The 24,110-nt window shown below is 36.9% G+C and overlaps 1 long non-coding RNA gene across 1 annotated transcript; it reads right to left on the bottom strand.

Moving 5' to 3' along the window:
• Positions 1-355: 355 nt before the first annotated feature.
• On the bottom strand, positions 356-15,404 carry LOC114017351 (uncharacterized). The gene is made up of 4 exons (XR_008733848.1): positions 12,940-15,404; positions 9,229-9,285; positions 5,839-5,972; positions 356-1,938 (listed from the first exon to the last, which is right to left on the bottom strand). It is a non-coding gene; the product is annotated as an uncharacterized LOC114017351 (long non-coding RNA).
• Between the last annotated feature and the right edge of the window lie 8,706 nt (positions 15,405-24,110).

The following is a 24,110-nucleotide window of genomic DNA, read 5'->3' on the forward strand; positions in this document are numbered from 1 at the left end:
CTGATTAAGTCGAGCAGTTCCATGTTCCAGACTAATCATTTATTCATGAAGATATCTCTTGAAATCACATACACACACTATAACCCCCCTCTGAAAAAAACAGATGAAAACACAAGATGAAATATGAACGTTCAGCAGTACCATCTCATGCTCTGCTGCCACTGTCATAGGAGTGAGACCGTTGGAGGGCAGTTCTCTACGGTTGCTGATATGCCATTGCACAGTCATGAAAGCCAAGAAGCCGTTCAGCCATGCCAGGAGACAGCAGTGCTAGCAGTAATAAAGCCAGCCTTTGCACTGGGCTTGCACAATGCCAGCACAGCGCCGTATTAATGGCTTCCAGATGGGAAATGATTCATGCCCTAGTGTAAAGTCAGCAGACGTGGCGCATATCTGTGAGCCTGAGAAGGCCAACATTCTATAGCTATATTCCCTCTGTAGGGAAGAATATGTCACGCCATTTTGCACTGATGCTTTCAATATAGAGTTCTGATAATAGCTGAAATGAAAGGACTTTTTTTTTTTTTTTTTCTCTTTGCTTAGGCAATTACAAAAGCTTTTGGAGTTCTCATCCTTAAAGCGCATATGTTATGCTATGAACCAGTAACTGCTAAACATCAAGCCTTAAAGGATATACAGTATAATACTTACTAGCAAGATTAGGCAGCACTGGAAGAGAAGGCAGGACAACCAAGATAACGACTAATATCTTAATTATTTGGAGGTAAAGTCCATAAAGCATGGAATGCTTGAAATTGTAGCAGAAATGGGGAGCCTCCTGTCGGAAAAGTACTACATTCTTCTGTAGCACCCAAATAAAGCTGATTTCTCTCTCCAAAGGGTTCCAGCTCTAGGTATATATGTCCAGATCATGTCTGTCTAAACAAACATTGATTTAATTGATTAAAAAAATTATTTATATAATTTTTGTGCCATACATTAAGAATTACTCAGAGCAGAAACTGTGCAAAGAATTGTGCATTCACACTCCTGGGCAAGCTGGAGCACAGCATAATTCCATCCTGTTTCTTAGCACATTATCATCTCTTTTGCACCAAATGTGACTGCCTGGGATCCTTTGTCAGCCTGTTATTGAATAAGTACTTCCAATAAAGGAATCACAAATGAGTTTGTGCAAACAGATTTGCAATATTTCTTTCTTCCAGGATGGAAAGATTGTATTTTATAACCACATTATCACTTTGACTTCCCTGGGCAAGCAGAAGGAATGGCATTTTACCCAGCCCTTTGTAGAAGCAGCAAGGATTGGCATCACTGCATTGGCAAAGTCAAGGGCACGGCAAGGTCACAGAGTGAAATGATGGAGGGGTGGGTAAACAGTGCCACAGCTGTGGGGGCTTTTCTTCTGCAGCTGAATCAGGTTTGGCCACAAAAACTGTGAAGGGAAAGGGAAAAAGGGAAAGGGAGCAAGAAAGGTTTGGTAGCATTCAAGTCTCTGTTAATTCTACCTTCATTAAATGAAGACATAACTCCCAAACACATGAATCTTCTTTCCTGTTGGGTATATAAACAACAGAAAATACGGGCTCCTCTTCAACTAGCATAACTAAGGAAACAGAAAATATTAGAACGGAGATGATATAATGTTACTTTTTCTGATGCACAAAATATTAACAATTTTCTTACGGTTCCTTCATTAGTTCAGTCAATATGTATCCAAAGGAGTAATGAACATTCTGTGAACACGGATTTATTGTGTGTTATTTAGTTAATATATCCCTTCGCAAAAAATGAGAGCTATACTTCCACATGGATGTTGTTGAAATGTCAGTTAGTTCTAATTATGTAACACTCGGATGATTAAAATTTCATTTGCCCCTCTGTTCTTTGAATAGTCCTTCCACAGCTCTTACCATCATCTTTCTGGCTTCTGAAAGCATAATTAAATGTGCCTTTCAAAGAAGTTGTCTGTAAGTGCTAGAGACAAAAAAAAAAAAAAAAGAAAAGAAAAGAAAAAAAATATTTAAGTTAAACATTTAATTTCTTTACAATATTCACTGTTGAATATCGTTCTGTTCTATTGATAAGTAACTGTGGGATTCAGTGAAAACATCATATAATCCACTTATTTCTTTTGCTAAGAAAAGGATTTGAAATGTTTTGAGATTTTAAAGTCACTATTTCAATGGCTGAATTGTCTAACCTTTTCATGTAATTTTGTGAAAGAAACATGAACCTCCTGGTGAGTTATACTAAATGAAAATGTCAACTGAAAAGTCACTGAAAACAAAATTTGTCTTATTCTCTTTTCACTGAAGCTAATAGAGGCTGCAATGTAAAATTAAATAAGAGGAAAGGAAGGGAAAGAAAAATAAAGGAAAACAAATACAATATTCTTTTCAAATATGGCTGAAGGCAAGCCATCTAAACGTGAAATTCAAGATGAGAAAGCTTTTGTTGATTTACTGAATTTGCATATCTGTCAGTTTTAAGCTTCCTAAAGCTCCCTAACTAAAATAGTGTATGACTGTGCTACCTGGAAAGGCATGGCAGCTTTTTAAAATTAAGCTGTCACTATGTTTCTATTCAGTTTCTCCCTGAATGATTCGATACTCAAATCCTAACCTCACTGATTGAGGGGAAAAAAAATAAATAAAAAAATTTCTGTTTGTAGCAGCTGCTACATTTCATTTCAATATTTAGCCAAGCAGTTTCTCCAGGATAAGATGGGTATTTTTAGAAGCTATTTTACATAAAAATGGATGCCATACGTTCTGTGAATCAGTTCAAGCTCTGTTTTGATAATTTATAAAAAAAATTACTGTCTTTTACCCGTATATTAAAAAAACGTAATTTCAAATGGTAGTAGTAAAAATCACCAGCTTCTATTCACTCTCTACTACATAAACTAAGGATTACCATTAAAAAAAAAACCCACAAAACAAAACTAAACCAAAAAGAAAATTAAATGTCTTCAGCCTGAATAGAATATGAACTTCAATGGAATGAACATTCGCAGGGACAGCATTCACCTCTGCCCCAAAGCCACCATAACTTCAAGACTCACAAGTTTCACAACAGGACTATGTGAAAGAGCGATGTCAGCAAAGGCTTAACAGGTGCAAAAAAGTGCCTACACAACAGAACCCACCAAAGCAATCCAGTGAAGTTTAAGCAAAAGGTCAATCCTCTGACAAACTGTTTTTTGGAAGAACACTGAGCAACATGAATTGTTCCCAAGAGGTTCAACAAGGAATGATGGAAAACTTACTTGCTCAGCTTGCATGAGCATGCTAAACTACCTGCGTATAGCCTGGCTGACAGGAATTACTTTGACTTTTCTCATTAAACTCTTAATAGAGTTTCAGAGCTCGAACCCCCGGAGCACTTGAGAACTCCCACCATTTAGTCAGTATACACATAGCCAAGCATACAAGTATACTTTTACTCTTATACATATACAAGTATACATAGATACACTTATACTAGTATGCGTATACAAGAATAGCCAGCCACATGATTATTGTGTCACAAGCAGATTTTTCATAGGATCAAGCAGCCATCCAGCATTCAGTTCACACAAGTTAGGCAATTTTCAGCTGGCAGAGGCCCTTCCTTTAAAGCCCCTTCCCCTAAGAGATAGCTGTGCTAACTTTTAATTCCTGTTTTTCCTCCTCATATGACTGCTATACTCAAAAGCCTTTCTTTCCTTTGGATTCCCTGGCTACCTGGCACATCACCAGTCCATCCTAGCTGTCCCTGTATTGATTCATGGAAATGACTATGACAGTGTGATGTGACCAAGTTGTAGCTCCTACCTTGCCAGGGTGGGAAATGTGGTGCATATGCTCTTTCTTCCACCTTTAGAAGCATTGTTGGGAATCCTCTATTTTATTATACAGTAAATAGATGAAATTATGGATGGATACAAATCTTCTCAAACAGACTCAAGGAGATAACAGATTAATTTCTCATCTGGCAGTAGGTTACTATAGTGGGTTTTTTCCAACTTCTCAGAAAGATAAAACCACCTGTTTCTACAACTAAAACAACTCAAGAGAAAAAATATCCTCAGTCTGCTGCATTTACAGTACAACCAACATGGGCACAGAGGTTTCAGAGAGGCTTAACAAAACAGAACAGATGGGTGAAGATCTGTGGCTGGCCAGTGAAAATTTGAGAATGTCCCCAACAAATACTCAAAAACTGAAGCAGAATTGAGGCTGTGCTTTTTGCATACATCACTTTTACACTGCCAGCCACCTATTAAGTGAAAGAGCAGGCCATAATTACCAAAAAATGGGGTTTTCTACGCTTTTGGCCCCAGCTGTATCCCACTAAAGACAGAAAAGGGGGGACCCCACAGAGTGGAACTTCTGGGTGAGGTGGTCCCTGCATCCTAACACAAAAAAAAAAAAGAGACACTGCGTTCCTTGAGGGTCAGCAAAGTACGTTTGAAAAGCAGACATTCTTGAGAAATTGCACTAGGAAAGATGCACAAGAGAGATTGGAAAGCAAAGGTGTAGCAGAAAGATTGAGGAGCTGAGGAAAGATATGCTTTTCAGTCTGTAGCAAGCCCTTCAATAAATTTCAAGGGCCTGGACCATTCTTCACACATATCCAAACCACACATTCCTGCGCTCTTAGCTCTTGATTATAAATACAACTTTCATACTTTCTTAATGTCAAGTAGCTATTGCTTTAGGCAAAGAAGTACTTAACATTATTCTTGAGCATTTGAAATTTAGTGTAAGGGGGAAAAAATAACCTAAGTTGTTTTTTTTTAATTTCCAGCCCTGTTTAGAGTAAACATCAGTTGTCTCATCAGATGCTATTATGAGGAAGAATGTACTCTAAGTGCACAGATGTGGATCGTGGAAACAAATTAGGCCTAAAAGATTTTTTTTTCTTCTTTTCATAAAAAGCACTAAAAGGAACAAGACTGAATTATGCACTGATTTTAATAACAAACAATACTGGATGACATTTTTCACTTGACAGAGTGGAATTTCTTCCCAACTGTTATTATTTTAGCCTGTGGTTTTCAGAAAGCATTAACCCCCTAGTAACTTCTATGTCTTCTGGCTGGATTAAAGTGCAAAAGAACTTGACTTGAATGAATGCGCAGTACTGCCCTACCCTCCTTTAATTTAAAAATTTTAAAGTACTGAAATTCTCAAAAGTATATGCTGTAGGTAATTTGGTTTGCTGTCTTTGTTTTCACCTGAATTCTATGGAGGAAAAGGAAATGTTATAAAAAGCCTTAAAGGCTTACATATTTCACAGCTGGATACCACAGACTAACAGGAATGTCTTTCTAAGCTAATCATTCTTTTCTGAACAAGCTCAAGATACTGCTTTTATTCTGAGATAATAGCCATCGCCATTTCCTGCATATAGGAAACTACAATATTTATAGCAGGTATCACAGATATAAAAGGCTTACCCTAATCAGAAACTCTCAGAATAAAATAGGTCAAGCAGCAAAACAACTCCCAGTGAGGGCTTCTGCCACATTTCCCCCAGGGGAAAGGCTCTGGAAGCTGAAGCATGAGGCGAAAGACTCCCTGGAATTTTTGGAGGCACACCAGGGACAGAAGCACCACTGTTCCCAGTAACACAAATGCTGTCCATCCTTACCAGCAAGGTCACCAACCCAAAAGGGTGCTTCCCTGCTAGGAGACGGCTGTGTGTGAGGAACGATGGTGGTTTATATTAGTTTGATTTCAATTTTTGTCTAGGAGGATTTGCCTAATCCTTCACTCCTTTCTCACCTGCAGTTGGTTGGTTGTTCAACTGTATCAGCCACCCCGAACATAACAGAAATCCAAAGATTCTAGTTCATGAAAAACCCACAAGCTTCCCACTTCTACTTACCTGCATTCTTTTATCTCTGGGGCTCAGATAGCGGTTTGGTTCACATTGAAGCGTATGGCATTTATCAGGGACAGCAAAGCTTGCAGGTACCAGCATTCTCCACATGAAATCTCCACTGCATAAGAGGTTTATCTCTGAACAGGGTTCGAAAAGGAGAGCAAACTGATCAAAAGTCTGATGATTATCAAAGTATAAAAGCAAAGCAATAGTGAGGTAGGAAAAATAAATAGGGGGAGTGGAAGTGGGAGGAGAAATTGAATGCAAGTACATCCCAACTTGAGGCTCCTAGATTTGCAAGTTTACAGTCTTATAACTGGAAATGCAATTGATATTTTATTAGCATTGTTATAAAATAATCATACTGTTATAAACGATACTGTTCTAAAATAACAGTTAAAATTACAAATTAAGAAAATATCTTATAGGATTTATATGATTAGCAGTAGATTCAACAGTAATTGGATCTTTCCTTTATCATCCCAACACAGGTGAGAAGAGCACAGTGTATTAATGATTTCACAGCTCCCTTCTAAGAAGTTGGCACAATAGTATTATCTAAATCATCTTACTTTATTTTGCGTGTTACTATTTGTTGTGACAATTACTCCTTTACATACAGTCCATTAAAAAGACATAATGGAATTTTGGGGGAGATGTTTTGTTGGTTGTTTTCGGTGGGGGGTAGTGATTTGTTTGGGTTTTTTTTTGTTTTCTTGTTCATTTCAGGGTTTTTTTTAGAGGTAGGGTAAAAGGAGAAAACAGATAGTTAGAACAAGAAAGAAGCATTTTAGAGAAAATGCCTTTCCTCAATCCTGTTCTTTCCCCAGAGTTGAAAGTATGCTGATACACATGAAAGGGAATTTGTTCTTTCATGAAGGGTAGACAAACAGTCTGCAAATACCAACAAAATTACCTTCAGTCATTCATCAATTCTCACAAATACTGGAACCAAAAAACATGTTAAAAAAACCAACAGTAAAAACAAAGTTCCATGTCGGAAAACATGTCATAAACAGCTGAAAGGAGGTTGAATTCCTAATTGTGCTAATTGTCCCATTAAAACTAGGCTCAAAATACTAAGTGAGCTAACTGTGCCATCAAAAACAAATTCTTCCATATTACATTCATCCTTAATAGAAATCTTCCATGTAATTTTCAATATTAGGAAGATTATTTTTCATCATACTCCGCAGTTCTGAAATATGTAAATAGCTGTATTCAACTCTGTGGATATTTACAATGATTTATTTACAAATAAATAGGCAATAACAATAACATTTCATCTGGTGTTCTGATAATAAGGGAATAATTCACAGGATACAACTCTATTGGCCCAAGAAAATTGCACGGTAACCGATGTTTCCAGTAATCAATGTTTGTTGCAATTTTCATCCTGCACATTTGCTGTATACAAGCCCTGTACCCTCCTTCACCTTTGTGTAGGGATTGTACTGCTATAAGCAGTTTACTCACTGCAGGTCAGAGACAACACATTACATGTAGTTCATATGCCATTAAAGAAACCTCTACGTTTAGATGACCTCTGGGCAAAGAGGACATTTCTCTTGTTTGATCTTCATTTCTGATGACCACCCCGCAGGAATGACCCAGTACTCCTGAAGCATTCAACCTGTTTTCTTAGAACTGCCTAAATTCTCTGCTCACATAGACTATTCTTATGCCTTTAGCTATGACAAACAGATTTGCATTCAAAAGACAGCTTCTTATTCAGGAAAAGTGGGAAATCACTCTTTGTTCTTGTTTTGCCCGAGTTTGGGCATAACTGATGAATTAATGTATTTTCTATTAGTTCCCTACTGTGTAACTACAAGACATAACTATGTTCATAATATTAAAGTGACAGATCATTAAGATTGCAGCCTGCTCCAAGAAACCTTACTCCTAACAGTTCAACAGTATAAAAACAGGTATTCCTTGTAGGTGCCCTGCCCTTCTTAGCTGCGCTGACTGCAAATTTCCAAAAAAGAACCAGCAATTCTCTAGATTATTTCATTGGATTCATTACCAAGTTAGCTATTTGTATCTAATTCAACAGGATTTGTGGCTTTTTCCACCATCCTTTGAAAATTCCAACATCTACTAGTGGTAAAAGTAGATGAACAGACTGGGGTTTTTTATTTTTTATTTAAACAGGGGATGGATTTGATCCCTTAATTATATTATAAAACTATTATCTTGGTTTATCTTTTTTACAATATTAGGTGATTTTGTTAGCAGATTAACATTTCAGTATGGAAATATATCCTGTTCTATCACACAATTAGAAATTAATTTTGTATATGGGATTTTTATTGCTTAGTGGTCATTTTCTTGGAACAAGCCCCTGCTGTATGCTGGGGCTTAGTATGTCATTACAAGCTCAAGCAGAAAAAGAATTTTCACACTCTGACTGCTGCAGTACTGTATCTCAATTCCCATAACAATGGTGGCAAGAAATCTTGTAAACATACTTTTTTAAATATACCTCATTCCAGAACAGAATGAACAACTGGGGATTTTGGCTTTGGGGGTTTTGGCTAAAATGAAGAAACCCCATTACTTAATATTCTTCCATATTTCTAAGAATTTCTTTTTCACACAGTCCTTTCTCAAGTAAAACACAAGTCAATTACTATTGACAAAAGCATTGCTCTCAACAATGCTAAACATTGCTTCTCCAAACAGCATCATTCTTCTGCAACTTTGCTTCTCTGGTTTTCAGAATCTTCTGTCTAATCAGATGTTTACTTTCAAAAATGCACAACGTAGTCATCTCTGCTTATTGCCTCAGTGAGAATTTTGGGATCTTGGAGAAGTCATTGCAGCAAGAGTACTGGTAATGAAAACTCACTAAACATTTTGGAATATTTTTATGTCCTAGTGAGAAACAGCATAGCCTTTTTAGTCACTTGATGGCAGCATTTGCAAGGCACACTCAAAAGTTTTCCTGCCATGTGAAAAAAATTATCCTTAACTTGAGCTTCATCACTCAGCTATAAAAAGCACTGTTGCTCTGTCTGATAAAGCTGTGTTTTATACCAGTAAATTTTAAAAAAAACCTAAAAATGTTTTGTGACCAGTAGCATTATGGACCAACAACATTAACAACATTTACTTTGAGTTCTGGTGGGTTGCTTTAAAAAACATATGTTGCAAAATCTTAGCTAATGACCCGATTTAAATATTTTTTTCCCCTCTGAATCTGTAAGATAGAAATACACTCTTGAGAGGCTGCAGCTTCCAGTATTATGTCATTCCCACTTCTGTTGCTTTTACAGCTCCAACACCAAGCTGTAGGATGACTCGCTTCCCTGGGGACCTCCTGGCCCTGTTCTCCCCAGCCACCAAAGGCAAAGTGCTGCCCTACTGAGGTGCTTAAAATCAGTTTACCATTTTCAGAAGTGTTTGTGTTTCCCTTTTCTTTTTTCTGCAAACCGTTTCAGAAATCTGTAGTAAACAGGGAACAAAGCCAGTGTTACTTTGAAATACAAAAATATTTATGTGTTCTTGACTTTTGCCCATATCAGATACACATATAGATATTAGAATAATAAGCATATATAAGTAAATGTTTGTGTATAAATTTAACATTTTTTTAATCTAGAGAAGTTGCTAACAAAATAATTTATGAACTACTATAATAAAAGTAGGATTTGGTAAATTCAGATAAAATAATGTAAACTAGAGCTTGGATAGACTGAATTTATTCAATCTCACAAAATTCAAATTTAAATTTGTCCCAGATTCTGCAGGTCTCACTGAGAAAAGTAAAATCAGTGGAGCTCTTCCAAGTTCACAACTTTCCTGATTCCTATGTAATGAAACATACCTATAAATTTACCTAAGTTATGAGAAATAGTCCAGTATAACCTACTAGAAGTTTATGAAGTCCCTGTTAAAGAAGCAAGAACTGGAAAGGTCAAAAATTGCAGCATTTCAGCTTTACAACTAAGCACACAAATCTTAAAGACATTCACCCTAACAAAAACAGAGCCTCACAAACTTGAATCTGAAACATAATGGCAAAGCTGCTGCAGAGCAGTAACATTAATCTATATTTTTTTTTCCTAACAGGGTTCTTTTAAAATAAAGAATCAAGCAGTACAAATCAACTACAGCATTCAAAGCCCAGAATATTTTATATCATCTTGTCATTTTATTGCAGAAGAAAAGACTGGAAAGCAGTACTTTTACAACCTTAATAGAATACTTCCAACCCCAGTTAAACTTGTTGCCACACATGACTATTAGTTCAAGTTTTAAAAGGTAAATAAAAATTGAATCACAAGAAAAAGAATAGTCGCAAACAACTAATGCATTGGTGAACAATGTCTGTCCTTCCCTTACCTTATACAGATGCTGAGAACCTGTAAAAATTATTAGCTATGATCACTCCTGCTTGTCAATAAATCAGGCATTCAAGACCAGCTGCATTACCCTATGAAAACATCATCATCTGAAGCACTGTACAACACCCACTGAACATTAAACTTCATTCTAATTTTCACTTCAGCATAAAACTTTTTTTTTTTCCTTTTAGGTTGAGGACATCTTGGCTGTTATCTGAATACTAATATTCATAATATAAAACCAGAGAGGTTAAAGGCTGGGAAACTCCAAAACAAAGCAAGTGAGGAACTAGATGGGTCCAGGGGAATAGAGCCAAACACAGGTCACACTAGAATCATCTCTTTGGCCCATCATTTCTTTGGCCCCCAATCATTTTTGTGGTCCATGCAAAAATAGGTTGGGTGGTCCTCTGTCAGACCTGGGATGGGCTCCCTGCACCCTTTCTGACAGCACCTTCATGTGGCACCAAGCACCACAGGCAAGAAACCGATGTAGGTGCCAAGCCAGACTTCCAAAAAAGCTCAAGAAGCCAGGAATTACATCACACCATGAGTGCTATGTTTTAGGCACATGACAAAGAATGTGATCACAAACGAGGCCCAAGGAAGGCAGATTCTAGGTAAAAGAGCTGACAACTCTGGTGCAAGACTGGGCGCTTCCTCAGGAGCGGGAATTGGGTTGAAGCCAGCACGAGGAAAAAGCACAAACGCAGCAACCAACAAGCGGCAAGCTGGGCAGCCTACAGGAACACCTTCTGATAAAGACAGCTCATTGTTACCACTGAGGTGTGGCTACAGTGGCCTTCAACAGCACACGCAACTCTGACAGCTTTTAAAGCAGGCTCAGAACAAATATCATATGAAATGGTTTGCACACAAGCTGCCCTTAATCACCACGTTCATCCAGAACATGGTACTTTCTCCAGGTTGGCCATGTGTCCAGCCACTTTCATTGTACCTGTGAACCCAGAAGACAAACTCTACCATCTCCTTCAGATCCCCAGGAGAAGGATTTTTCCATCACCTCTGGGGCTGCTGTGGCTCTTCCCCACATGCTCACAGTGAAAGTTGAACTGCTTCAGGAAAAACTAATATTTACCAAATCACATCAAAGTCCCTGTGGGTACCACAGACTGATGCCTTGATAGTGCATAGTGACCCTTATGTTTCAAATCTATTGCGAACAACTAAATAGCTGTTCCTCAGAGATATTTATTTAGTATATCCCATTTACAGATGTATTATGGGAAGTGGCACTACTTAATGTAAAATCCACAAGATATTTCTACATTTAATTACTGTTTTCTAAACCGCGTATGAGTACACTTATGCAAATAACACTCCTTATATAACTTAATGTCTCAATTCAGCAAAATACAGAGGCATGTGTTAGCTACTGAAGTTGCTAAACTGAGCTACAATCCAGAGGTGGGGAGGCTCTCACAGTGAGATAAGAACATTCAATTTGCAGTAAGCACTCTGAAAGATTGGTTCTCTTAGTTATGAAAATCTTAGGATTTTGTTGCTTTCTTTTATTGAAAGAGAAAGGGACACTATATTATTTCAGGAAAAAGCCTAAGGGCAGTCTGTTCTTCCAAAGAGGTTTCATCCCTTAAATCTATTTGTTTTTCCAAAGCTGCCCTATCCTTTCTCAAAGGTTGATGGTGATATCGTTTGGGCTTAGAAAATACAGTATTACCATTACTTTGATTTTCAAGGGCAATATTCCTTTTTTCTTCCAATTAAATAAAGGTCTCAAACATGTTATGGGTTTATTTTTATATACCTAAATTAAAATAGAAATAAACACAAAGTAACTCTTCATGAAGCATGTTAAGGTTGCAATCAAATGTCAAGAAGACCAAAATTAAGATTATTTATAGAGTTGGAAGTAAACTTCTCTTTTGCAATCTAAAAATAGAGTCTCATCAATTAAAATTTTAAATTTCTGACTATACTTAGCTGGTGTATATATTTTTCCTTCAAATCTTGTTTCTCCTATTTCCTTCCTCTTTTCTTGGAAAAACACTGTTTCCTACCTCTACAATTTCCTGTCTGTCACAGTTAATGTCAATGACCTACACCTGCTGCACTCACGCCTTAGGAAATTCAGTACCTTTGGAAATTTCTGACATTTAGTATCAGAGTTTAGTAATAAGACAGGATGCTCAGGTTTTATCTGGTTCCTGAAAGAGAAGGATATCTTCCACTCTGAGGTGTTCCTAAGGTTTATCACAACTAGCAAGATTTACACGCTACCAGAACAATCTTGCTTTCCCCTTCCAGCAGATTAGAAAAAGAAAACACAGTTATACTGAGACCCTGATTTATTCTGTTACAAAAGAGCATTTACATTAACAGAATGGATACCTTTGTTACCTTTATTGTTGTGGGTGATCTGCTTATCTAGATTATATTATTTATTTATACGGCCAAGATAACACTGAAGAAAATACATGGCTTTTCAATACAACTACAAAAACCCTACCTGTTTTTTCCAGGTGTTTATGAAAAAAATAAAGGATTAACTTAATTAAAGCTCTGTCATATTCTAGTGGAAAGCTAATACAATTCACTATCATACTATGTTATTTCCAATAAAAGGAAAATGAGTATTTGGAGAACTGGAATACATGAAAATGTAGAGCTTCTAAAGTTGGCAACAAACAAACAAAAAAAATTGAATCTACAGGTGCTTGGAAACGCTAAAGAGCAGTACTTAAAGCATGCAAGTTAGTCATGATCCCATTACCTTTGCAAATTAGCTGTCAGTCTTTACTATAAGCTGTAAGAAGTAATTTGCTTGCACAATAGCTATTGAGTTAAAGTCTGTCCAAACCTTAAAAAAAAATATCCATAAGTCATCATTCCCAGCATACATAAATCAATATATACTTGATTAGTAGTCATTTATCTTACATTTTTGAAAGAAATTATTTTGAACTGATGGAACATTCTGCTACTTAGATTCAATAAGTATCAGGCTGAACTTTCTTTAGTAAAAAGTTTAATTTAAACTTGGCTCTGGACCAGATGACCTCTGGAGATTTAATCCAACAGAAATTATTCTATGATTTAAATAATGTTCTTTGTATTTCTTGCTTAAGTCAGCCTGGGGATGATTGACTGAATAATTTTTTTATGAGATCAGTTTTGCCAGACTACCTAGTTAAAATACTATGTGTTGAAAAAATGCTTAAACTTCAAGGCCTTTTTTAAAAACAAAAACACAACAAAACAACCAACAACAACAACAACAGACATGATGTTAAATGTTTCAGGCCATTAGTTAAAGGTAAGTCAAGGGTTTTAAAACAGCACAAAGAACTATGAAATATTTCACTTTAGCAGTAAGAACAGTTTAGCAAACCGTTCCCAGACACTACGAAATACAAGAAAAGAAGTTAATGTGGGAAATAAAGATGTACTGAGCATACTAAAAACCCTTTTAGATGCAGTAAAGCATATTCCAGTGTAACATGAACTATGTAAAAGCCTCACAGAATTCTAGGTGCTTGGAGAACAACAGCAAGTATGTTTTCCTTCTGACATCTATATGAAACATTTTAATTGAAGTGAACTGATAAATATCCACACTCTAAGTGTAGATTCTCCTGTATGAGACCAGTAAAATGTCTAAAGACAAAGTTTAGAACCTCTAGGCTGAAGCTCATTGATGTAGTTACTTCTCACAGAAAAATAATACTGAACCTACAATTACATCTAGTCTGCTTTATCAAGTAGAAATAAAACCAGCCAAAAGGTATATATTTTAATGTAATTTGGCGAAAAAACAAAGCTTGAAAAATAGGTTCTCTGACTAGAAAAACTGAAATGTGTGGAGCATTTTGCTATATATGATTATGTTTATTAGAAATCAAGAAAATGTTTTTAAGATCTCCACAGATTTTCAAGATGTTATGAAAAACATGAAATGTATTTCACTAAGCATGAAGAATTCTTCCCCAGAAGTAACATTCACCAGATCACAGGATAATTGAGGTTGGAAGGACCTCAGGAGACCTCTAGTCCAACCTTAATGCTCAAAAGATGCTTAAAACCCTCTAAGTAGCACATCACAGTACAGCTTCACATAAGGATAACAGCAGTATTGAAAACTCAACTGCAGAAATAAGCTGAAAAGCCATTTCATCTTCATCCATAAAGCTTGCTCTGCAATGGCAGATCCATACCAAGACCAGCAATTGTTTCACTAATGCCACTCATAATACTCAGGCTGGGAAGTTACTCTATGGAGGAAGCAGGGTGGGGGAGGAAAAATAAAAAAAGGAACCCCAGACATTTTTAATACAACTCTGTGTTTGTCACTAAAGCTTCAAAGAAAGGAAATCCATTGAGCTAAACCTGAAAACAGTACACATTTACATATGACTTAGGTATCTATCAGGGAAGGGCACGAGGTTTAAAGTACCTTGAACTCTAAAGTATCTTATGTAGTCCCCCATGTGAAGCTGAATTCTGACAGTGTTGCTGCAATTGAATTGCATTTCGTTCCCATTGCTGAGCTACAATTCTGAGGTATTATTTAGTGTAACAGCATCATATTCTTATCCAAAATTTCCATAGTACATTATGCAAATATAGATATTTTAATTTTCCATTTTGAAAAGTTGTGTGCATATCACAGGACAAAATGAGAAATTTCAATTTTACTCAGGTCTGAAGCTGCTCCTTGCACAGGATTTTTCACTGTTCATATATTGCACACTTCTCTCCAGTAGAGTAATTATCTGAGCTCAGGTTTTTTAAAGGAATTGGTCACCAAAGAAAACAGTGAAGACATGAAAGTGCCAGCATCATAAACACTTAATTTACATTTACACAAAAATGTAAAATTGATTTACAGTTACTTTTTTTGATACTTGCTTAAGAAGCAACACAACAATATATCCTTTGAATAGAAGTACAGCTCAAAGATTTCTTACTAATTTATTTATAAGAAGTTAATATTCTCAAATCTGTAGCATTTGCATTGTTTTCTACCACCACAGAATTTAGGCATTATATAGAGACCTTTAATTCAATTTTCCCATTAAAAAGCCCTTTAAATTTTCCTCTTTCTTTCTGCTTTAGGTGTTGTATTTTTGCATCATAGACACACAATTTTTGCATTTTCAGCCCACTTTAGTGGATGGGGGAGAAAAAAAAAAAAAGTCAATAGACGGACACTGTCTTCCAGAAATATCATGTGTTCTAAAGGAATTTTAATTTTTATTCCAAACCTGATCTTCTTCAATGTTTCTATCATCTCAGTTTTCTGGAGACAGATATAAATGAGAAGGTAAGATTCATACGAGGAAGTACCTCACCTGGAGGGGCTTTCAGAAGTGGTTGACTGAAAAGAATTGAAAAGTGAAATTGAGCAGAATGCTTTTCTTATATTCATGGACTAGCTAAGATTATTCACACACTCCGTTACAAACTATTTAAGTTATCATATGACACTCCAAATGACTCTTAACTACAATTACATGAATGTTTTGCACATCTACATACTGGTTTACTTTACAAATACTAAGAAAACACTCATTCGTAGTTTGTAGAAGAAAATACTTTGTTACTCTCATAGTCATCATTATTGAAAATGAAACAGATTACTACAAACTTTAGAGTGTGTGTTGGACCCCATATCCAATGCATGAAACCACCAAAACTGTAGGATACATCTGTGGAAACTACCTCATAGTAGACTTACCTCACACGCACAGGTCTGTTGTAGGCCTTACCATTTACAAGAGGAGTCAGCTGTACTGAACATATACCATGAACACACATATAGCATGCACACAGTAACCGCTACAGTAGGACTCAGGATCCCCTGGAAAAAAAAATAAAAATAGGAAAGAACATTAATAGATTTTGTGAGACTGCAAGGAATGACCATTCATGAACTTCTCTGCCATTGTGCTATTGCCTCACTGTGCTAGTTGCTGTTCCACCCTGAAAGCAGCTTTGCAGGGAAATGAGATGTGAAGGGTCATATAATGAGATGATTTCCACAGTGGATTTGTGATCCTGTGGTCCTTATATATTTGACTAAAGCTCATGGGACCATAAATCCACTATGTCTTATTTTTATCATGACAGAAAAAAAAAGCTGACTAAACCAAGATCTCCTACCAGGAGCAGGGAAGGGTGAAGAGAGACAGACAGACCAGAAAAAGGAAGGCTTGCAGTAGTCTGATATTGCTGCAAATTCCATTATTAGATCATGGGCACCAGTAATAACCCACATTACAGAAACAAAAGCCTACCCTGCTTTGCATCACAGTAACTTTTCTGTTCACATTATGCCAATCTGTCACCTGTTTACAACACACCTGACTTTAGTCTGGAACGGCTGAGTCACTACAGTATCTTTCTCAAATGGCCATCTGAAAATTCCACCAATAAAGGAAATTCAAGCTGCATTTTTTTCTAGTGGCCAATGACCTCTTCACAACAGCATGGTATATGCTTTTGAATGATGTCCTCTGTAACACTCACAGGGACTCTCACCGATAAGGTGGTTTAGGCTGTATGACAGAAATTCCCAGACCTGTGCATATTTTCTTCCAGATTTAAAATAATGCAAAACAATCCACATTTTCTAAGCACAATAATTCTAATTCTGTGTAAGAAGCTGAAAGGTTAACATTTGATTTTTTGCTCACTTCACTATCTTGCTAAAGCATGTTCTAAAGATTCTGTATGTCTTTCATAGTGCTACCCAGCCATATAACAGGAGAAGAATCCATCTCTAAATCCTTGGCTAGAGTCATGAACAACTCTGCAGTTTGTCTACCAGGTAGGCAAAACAAAACTTTCAGGAATTGAGAAAAAATGCTCCAGAACAGTCCTCTTCAGCCTTGAAAGTAAACGGAGCATTTGTCTTCACATCACAAATCATTTGTAATGCCTTTAGTTCTTTGACAGTTCGTTAGCCTTATCTGTTCTATCATTTTGGGCTCAGCTCACATTTGTCCATCCTCCCACCTGCTGGAAGGACCTTCACAGTCTTTAAAAGAATGTAGACAGAATTTCTCTCCCTACACTACCAAAAATACCAAAAAAGCAGAGGAGGAAACAATGACCCCTGTTTAACTCTGCCCTCACCCACCTGCTTACCCTGCTGTGAACTGCCCTTCGGCAAGGCAAGCTGTTTTCCTAAACATAGCGCTACTCCGTATATTCGTCCTTCAGAAGGTGTCCTCTGTGGCCTAGCTGAAGTCGTCCTATGTTTCTTCTTCACCCAGAAAGCCTTGAGTTTGCAAAAACACATTGCCTTCAGCTGTGCAGCACTGCTAGAGGGTGAGTGTTTGTGGCAGGATCCCCCTCAGCCCCATCACCAAGCAGCAGTTGATTCCCTGGAAAGAAAAACCAACAAACCCCATGAGCAAGCATGTCCTCCAATGCTGGGACAGATGGCACTAACCTGGACAAAAGGCACTGTTAATGATGACCTGACCACACATGCGTGATCTTTCTGATGGGTACAGTCGCGGAAGCACCACTATTGCCTTTTGATGGGAACTGCCCTACTTCTCCCCCTTCGTCATCTGAGCAGGGAACCACTTCAGGTTACTACTTTTAACCTTCTCTTTAAATCTTTCCAGAAAAGCCTCAGCTGCCCTCCTCTCTGCAAGGATTAAACAAGTCAGAATCTGAATCAGCCCAGAGGATTCAGGAAAATCTCCCTTATACAGGGGTTCTCCCTTACATGTAACTACCACCACAAGCACCTGGGGAGAGGCTGCAGTCAGTACTGTCACCTGTGCAAGCAGGAGGGCTCGGCACGGCTGTTGGAAGGGAATCGACTCCTGAGTGTGAAAGCCTGGCAGCTCCGTGTCTCAAGGAAAGGTTAGCAGGCCAGCTGGTGGCCAGGCAGCAGAAGCTAGGACAGAATCTAACGGACTGACTCAGGTCTTTAATATGATTTAATACGAATTAATACTAATACCAGGAAGCCCATCAGAATGGTTCCAAATGAGGCTGTTTTGGTGCTATTATCTCGGTTTTAGCAAAGTCCTTGTGTTGCAGTAATGGAGGTGTTCCTTCCCATCATCTGTCTCTGGCTGAGGGCCACCCACTGCATGGTGACCTTGTGGTCCTTAGTGCTACAGGACCTCCAGGAACACATTGCATCTGAAGCAGTACTGCCTTCCTGATTTTTTTCCATGGGTGTCTGAACTAAGGCTGTCTCAGTGTGGTACCAGAGAACACTTCATCTTCTAAAGATTGTTGAAAGGCATGAAAGGCAGCTCTGAGCGTGCTGCCAGCAGTATAATAGAAAATGTAGTTGGAAACATAGTACCACAAGGAATAAACTAGTGAATAGTTTGCCATTGTTCTAAAAGAGATAGCAGTCTATAACAGCAGATGGCAAGAAGGTTGAGTGGAAGCAGAAATAAATTTGACAGTGGTACACCTAAAAAATCCCAAGTTTGTTTACTGCACGCTAAAGGAAAAATGCACATTTAGAACTTGAAAAGCTATATGGGCTTTTGTTAGGGAAGAGGAATGAAATCTGCAATGTCGGCAGTGTTGGTGTGATAGATCTTGCTACAGTGCCTCTGGCAATGCATTTAAACACTATTTTGGTTTAGAGCTAGATTACAGTATTTTATGCATGCATATAATAATACAATTTAAAATCTTTCTCCATAATTCTAGGCAAACTTGATGTTATGACTGTACAGGGTTTGTCTCCTACATTGGGAGAGATACATTCCCTGAAGGAGATGATTACACATATAGACCGTTACAAGAAGAAAAAGGGGGGGACAGGGCAGGGTGGGTGTGGGTGGGTGTGACATGGGAAATGGTCTCAAAAAAGGCAGAAGAGAAGCTGATGTCAGCATTGTCCAAGAATGACCCTGTCTCTGGAGAGATGATCCTTAATGAGCATAGTTTGAAAAAAAATGTTCCTTCATGAATGAAGTATGAAAGAATAAAATAATTGTAATTGCTTGAATTATTAAAGGTTATTTCCAGCTTCAACATTTTAAGAGATTTAGAGCCACATATTACATAGGCAGTAGAACAAGATTTTTTTAACATGATAAAAAAATACTGCCCACAGCTTGGTTAATGTGTAGAACAATTTGATAGTACTCTTAAAGGAAAGCACCAGCACACACAAACTAAAGACAAGCTGAAAGATTTTACAAAATATGATCATTATTCTTAGTTCACAATGAATCCATGCCTGAGGAAAAGAACATTCACCGAAGAAAAAGTGTCTAGTTATAATAATGAAAAGATTGTCCTGATGTCCTGAAACATTTTAAAGCAGATATCACAGACCTGTATTCTAGAGACAGCTACAAATCTGTGGTAGTTTTACACTGAACAGCTAATTCTATTTTATACTGGTTACAAGGAAAGGGTAGCTTTCTGCTGACCGTATTCTGAAGCCTACAGACTTTCAAAGTATAGCATTTCTGTGCTTCAGATGATCAGAGCAGTGCTGAACCTGTAACCGTTACTGAAAAACCCACACTGAAAATTCAGCTGTGACTGAATTGCTTACCGAGTCCTGTTTCCCTTATTTAACAGCTATTTTGTAGCTTTTATTTCCACAACTGCTATTGCATTTTTCTGCTGTTTTCCGCTATAACACTGATTTAAAAAAGGGATATCTAAGGGGCTGAAAGGAAAGGGAAGAATAGCAGATGTGTTAATGTGTTAGAAAATGAAAGGGTAGCTTATAACAAATAAGACAAGCAGAATTAGAAAAAAAAAAGATGGAATTTAAAAGAGGAATCTAGAGAAAGGGCCAGGGAATGATTACAAATAGGAAAAACATAAAGGAACAGCTGAAATGAAGCAGATGAACCATTCTTATGGTTTGGATAATAATAGGATTTGCTATCACTTTAAGTGTCTCAGCTGAAAATTCAATTTCATTACAATTAAATTTTATTTAATTTTTCAGATTAGAAGTCTTAATAAGCTTCAATGAGTGTTGTTTTTATAATACCCTTGAATGTACGTATAATATCAAAAACCTTAAAATGAATAATTTTGGTGTAATTAAAATTAAAGCTATATTACTTGAAATGTCCTTCTCCCCCTCCCCTCCCCCCCTCAATCTTTAGATAGCTGTAGGATAAAAGTTATCAGCAATCACTGCCTAATATAGTTTTTTGTCCTTCACATGTAGTGAAATTCCTCATTCTCCAACAAAGTGGTCTGTTTAGTGAGAATTGCAATTTTTAGCTAGATGTCTATAAGTATTTCCTGATTATCTTTCCTGTTGCTTCACTGGTATATTGAATACCAAAGAACAAGGAGACTTTATAATAACAATAGAGTTTATGTCCAGACTAACCTTAAACCTTTCATTCCACTGCAGGAATAACATATTGGCATAACAAATTAGACTACTGCAGAGTTTAGCTTACTTTTGTGAAAGCATAAAAGATCCTTTAACATAAGTGCTCTCCTCACGTAATATTTTTTTCACGCTTTTCTGGAGAACAGTTATTTATTGTTTCTTAAGGTAAAGCAAATAAATGTTTAAGGTTTTCAGATAAATATTAAGCATCAGTTAGAAAAAAAATCTAATTAACTTTCTGATTTAATTTACTTTGCATTTAGACTTTGAGTTTTGGAGTTTGGACTGTGGGTTTAGCACATGAGATCTAAAGGTATTCAGGAAGGACAGGTACCACGTATTGAAGCAGGAAATGACAGTTTGTCCTTTTCCTTTTAATAGTACAATTGTAAAGCAGTTCTTTAGTGTGTAGTGTTGATCAGAATAGAATTTTTTAAAGCTTTGAGTATTTCTGCTGTCTGATCAGCTACATTGATAGTATGGCTCAAAACCTGGATACTGCTGAGGCGTTCGGGTTTGTCCCCTCCACCCAAGCCATTCACTAGATGACACTGTTGTGTCATACTGAATTCTCTTGGTATGAAAGACATCGGACTGGCCCCTTAAGATGAGAACACAGATTTTAACGAAAATAATTGAAGATGCTGCTTGATTTTTTCATGAATTGCTATGTAAAGAACAGTTCATACTTACAAGCTATCATCAAACTAAATTTAAAAACGATTTAATACAGCACCTACTGCTACAAAGCTGTCTTAAGCATAATGTAACAGTCCAGCAACTGTACGTTCATCTGAAGCTGACATGCTCAATGTAAGAGAAACAAATGACAGTGTCACTTCATTTTTTCCCATTACATTATTGCAAATATTTCTTATTGTAGATCCAAAGTACAGTAATAGATTCTGCGAGAGAGAGTCAGTATTTTTGTATACAGCCTGAAGTCAAGAGCAAAGAACAAATTACAAAACACAAGTAACTCTTTCAATCATGGATATTTCTTTCACCTAGTTAAATTGGGAGACTGAAGTAACAAATCTTGTTACTTTTTTCTCAAGGCTTACCTGAGAGGTTAGGATTTCTCCAGGAACTTATGAGAACTTCTTCTGTACTAATGGAAATAATCACTAAATATCTTTATCAATTCCAAAGCTATTTCTCCAGCCACTTTCCAAATCCCCCTCCCCACTGGTATATTTGACAGCACCGCATGTGAAGGCTGCAGAAGAACGGATTCATCATAGTTTATTTCCTTGCATGAAGAAGGTCTATGAAACAGGAGCACCTAGTGCTCTTTGTGCAATATTAGAAACAGAATACATGATAATATAGCAGCCCCCTAATTCTGTAATGTGTATAATCTTTAACAATTTTTCATGTTCTAGACCTGGTCTAACACAGAGAGTGAAAGTGGTTAAAGTAGAATCCAGAACACTGTGAAGGCTGAGTTACTGTGTCTTAGCCAGCAGTTACATCATTACAGGAAGACTACCACGTCTGCAGAGTGCTCTTAAGCTTGCAGTTACAGATACTGTATTTTACTCTTTTAAATAATTCCATTACAATATTTCTTTGCTGCAGGGGAGATCATGATAAATGAAGTTTAGATCTTTGTTTTCTTTGTACGGTGTTTGGATTTGTAAGAGTTACATGAGCATAATGTTTTGGTAAGTACTGTAATTCCTTCTTTGTAAGAAGTATGTGCAACGCCACTTTGTTCTCAGAGTGGGTGAAGTATTTCAGAAAAGTAATTTACATTTATGCTTCCATGAAGATTTAAGATTAGTTTTGCATTAGAAAAGTTTTGTAAACCTGTTTGCCAAAACATTTGTACAAGCAAAATCGTTCTTTTAGAGATATAGTATATACCCAGTTTTCAAACAGAAAAAGGGAGAGGCAGAAATTTTTCAGTCGATGAAGTTACATCAGTGCTATGGCTTTTGTCATCATAATTTTGTGGGTCAAAATATTCATTGATTACTTGGATTTAGTTACCAAGTAACTGGTAACTGGAGTTATTATGGATAACACAAGATATTTTTTCATGTATTTTGACTGAGCAAAAAAATAGTTTCTCATTGCTTATGTAGCACATTAACTCCTGAGCATGTATTTTATGGATTGGGGTTTGGGCTTTTTTGAAGAAGTATATAGACATCAGACACGGTTGTAAAAGTGTGATTCTGTTGTCTAAATTGAGAGCTATGATGGCGATCAAACAGAAGGATAACACTAGCAGGCAAGCAGAGAAGAGGGAGAGAACTGGAGGTACATGCACCCACACGCTGTCATTCACTGCCTCAGAGGCACATGTGTTCGGGAGAATGTGGAAGGAACCTGACAGTCATGGATGCCTGAAGAGATGCCCATCAGTGCTGAAATGTCACTTCATGGTGTGAGAGTGGATAAGTAGCAGCCAGCCTTTTGCCATGAAGAACACAGAATTCAGGTGCTGAACGTGCTGGAAAAGAGCCTACAGCCCTCTGCTCCAGGTTGCGGTGGAGGATTTTAGTGAAGCAGCACAGCAAGGCTATTAGGACTGTGCCCACAATTGCAGTTTTCTTCTACAGTTTAAATGAAATTCTTATGCTATAACAATTTTTGATGATCGATTGTATAGATGTGCATTACATTATTTAAATATAAATGTTGTAGTCATGACAGATTACAAATTTTGTAGCAACTATTTTACACCAGAAAGTAACACCAAATGCTATGAACCTTGTTATGTCCAGTGACAGGTATTGACAGTTTATACCTAAATTCCCTAAAGTGGACCTTCCTCAGAGACAGTGAAGCACAATTTTTTTACATCTTAAATTTAAGATGGTGTTGACAAAAAAATCCAAACATTCACTTAGATACTTACAACCTTTAAGTTTTCTAGAGCATTCTTCTTCATTTGCTTTTCACTATCAGTCATAGTTACCCCTTAATTAAAGTTGTTTGCCAAGAAATACCCTAAAGAAAAAATAAGCAAAACAAGATGGAATATTTGTCTAAGTAAATGAGACCTAAAAGAATCAAAATGTGGCTTAGTACAACAGTAAAGCAACATCTAAGTTACTTGCTAAATAGCTAGAAAATAATGGTATATCATTAGCTCTTTTAGTGTGCACCGAATCATGATCTTTTCAGCTCTCTGAAGCTGTAAGAAAAAACATTTATAATGACCACATTCTGATTACATTTGTTCAAGGACCAAGCATCTTTATTTATATCTTTTGGGCAAGGCTGTACTACCTGTACACATATTGGCCTGTGAATAATGTTTCTTTCCATATGTTTGTTTTTGTTAGTTTCTTTTCTTATTTTATTGCCAAAGTTTTTTCATGCAGGAGAAGCAGTTTATAATCCAACATAATATACTTGAAGATGTCCAAATGAACAGATACACTACCTGAATAAGAAATATTGTTTACATTATTATGGAAAGATATAGTCCTTTTTTCACTCGGTTAGCCAAATGAAAATCCTATGCCACTTGACTAAAGTTACTGAACTGCTCTATATTCACTCCTCCATAAGAAAAAAAGAAAATCTTGGATATATTTCTTACCTGGAACAGTAGAACACACTAAAAC

The sequence above is a fragment of the Falco cherrug genome, chromosome 1 (assembly GCF_023634085.1).
Source record: "Falco cherrug isolate bFalChe1 chromosome 1, bFalChe1.pri, whole genome shotgun sequence".
Classification (NCBI taxonomy): domain Eukaryota; kingdom Metazoa; phylum Chordata; class Aves; order Falconiformes; family Falconidae; genus Falco; species Falco cherrug.